A 2,370-nucleotide genomic window follows, 5' to 3' on the forward strand; every position below is an offset into this window, starting at 1 on the left:
TTTCCCGCAAATTTGTGGGAAATCAGCGATAACGTACAGAATATCTAGCCATTTTGCTAATTTCCTCTAGTAAAACTTGATTTCCTGGAGAAAGCATAAAGTTTCGACCTCTGATTATTCTAATGTTTGTCTTCTCTCGTTATTATTATCTTGACGAATAATGTTTCTGACTTTTACTAATTACTATATATTGTTACGCCTCCGTTCGTTAGTTAATTTTCCGTAAAAATTCTTTCCGAAGAAACTTTAGCGATACAAGTCCTTTCTTAAATAAAACTGGTTTATTCTTTCTGAATACAACTTTGCGATACACTTAATTTCCACAGTCGCGCTGTATCAAATGCTATAATTCACAACGAACGTCTCACGTGCTCGACTCAACAATACGTCTCTCTGCAGTTCTATAACACATTGTTGCCGTCACGTCTTGACAGTCTTATATGTACAAGAATACCGAAATCTAGTAAACGCTCGAGCATTCACGAACCTTCGAAAATATGACGTGTTACTAGGGTCACGTGACCCTCGCTGTCGTAACAATACTTTAATGTAGGATTTCCTCACAAAGGGAACATGACGTAATGAAATTTATATAATGAGTTGTTTTTAAATTTTAATAATGATTATTTACTCAGATTTTAGAAAATCCAAAAACAATCAAAAATATCTTGCATACTGAGAACACTTCGCGTCGAAAAGGGCGAGGTTCGAACCCCCAGAACCACACTCCCGTATCCACTGCTGACAGACACATGTTCATAGAGGTGACGTAGCTCTTGTATCCAAGACAAAATTCGTAATTTTCGTTTCACGTGCAGTCCATGTTGTGTGTATGTCCTGGCAGTTATTTTCATGTAAAATTAATTAATTAGAAAGAAATAATTAATCATCAAGGGTGTTTGAAGATTAAGCGATCTTCCTTAACCCCACGTGTGAATAAATATTATAGATTCCTGAGAGTTACTGGGGTCTGTTCGGGCCAAGTAGACTGAATCTAACTGCGTTGTGGTTAAAAAAGTAATAATCTTGAGGCAGGTAGCCAGACACAAAGGCAGGTTGTCGAGAACTGATTACTCACTAAGTACTGAAACAATCGAGCTGTTGTACGAATAATAATAATAATGTTTCAAGGTATTTTTATTTTTAAAAAAGTTTACTTTTTAAATATTTTCCAAATAATGTGGATTCTAGACGATAATGTTTTTTTTCCAATGCAGTGACATAAATCAGTAAGAATTAGGCTGTTAACATTATTTAGTAATTACTAATACTATTACTAGTAACTAGATCAGTACTTTTTCGCTTTTTAAAGAGAAAAATAAAACGAGACCCTAGCATATAATGTACTCCATTGTCCAAACGTTTTTCATGCATTTATTTTTTATTTTAAACTAGTTGTGACAAAATTACGACTTACTTATTTTAAACTTTAAGTTTAACAATGGTGTTTTTTTTATTCTTTCTTTTCACGTTGATATTTAAACAAGTAAAATCAATGTTTTAAATTTAACTTTTAAGTTTAACCAGTTTGTTTAAAAACATTCGTACACACTTACCAGAGTCTGTTCCACTGTTTCTATATAATGTTGTTTTAAGATGCATGACTTCTGGGTTTAGAATAATGAAACCTCCTTTGGAAAGTGTACATTATCTGTGCATTTCATTGAAGGGTACTTTTAGTTTTCTGGTACATTGAAGTACTCTACAAAACATTGGACACCCTAAATCAGTGGTTCCCAACCTTTTGTCGCCCTGACACCCCTCCCCTAAAAAGTGTGCATTTGACATTTCCTCTTGGTGACATTTAAGGGAAAATGGATCTTTGTATAGGCCTCTTCTGTGCACCTCCTGGACCCTCATTTTGCACCCCAGGGGTGCTAACACCCATAGTTGGGAACCCCTGCCCTAAGTGATGAGTGTTGGCCAAAACATTGTACTAAGCTGCAAAAAGGATGTGATTTGGGAAAAAAACCAGAGAAACTATCAGGGGACAAGAATGCAATCAGAACTTGACAAAAGCAATATTGAGCAGGTCTCATTTGCAGTTTCTGACTGGTTTAATTTCTGAAATTGGGGGGGGGGGATTCATTACACTCTAATCCAACAGAGATTGTGGAATATGTATACATTTAGGATGTCTTTAAAGTGAGGGACAGACACATATGTTACCCCTCCTCTGCTGAAGATGGAGGAGGTCTGTCCTTCAGGTTGGGCAGTTGTAAACACTGATATGTTGGGAAGTGACATTACATTAGGCAAAGTAATTGCTAGTACTGTAGTAGAATTACAGAAGTATGGAAACTAAAGTAAAATCTAATTTAAACTTAGTTATGCTTTCATGAAAATAAAACTTTTGTTAAAAGTTAGTGT

General features: G+C 35.3%; 1 protein-coding gene across 1 annotated transcript in view; it reads left to right on the forward strand.

Moving 5' to 3' along the window:
• The first annotated feature begins 807 nt into the window (after positions 1-807).
• The window catches only part of LOC106469059 (GDP-D-glucose phosphorylase 1-like), an 82,326-nt gene continuing 80,763 nt past the window's right edge, over positions 808-2,370 (forward strand). The window contains exon 1 of the mRNA XM_013929512.2: positions 808-1,131. The gene's annotated coding sequence lies outside the window, so the exon portion shown is untranslated. The remainder of the gene's footprint in view (positions 1,132-2,370) is intronic.

This window comes from Limulus polyphemus, unplaced genomic scaffold (assembly GCF_000517525.1).
Source record: "Limulus polyphemus unplaced genomic scaffold, Limulus_polyphemus-2.1.2 Scaffold3279, whole genome shotgun sequence".
NCBI lineage: Eukaryota > Metazoa > Arthropoda > Merostomata > Xiphosura > Limulidae > Limulus > Limulus polyphemus.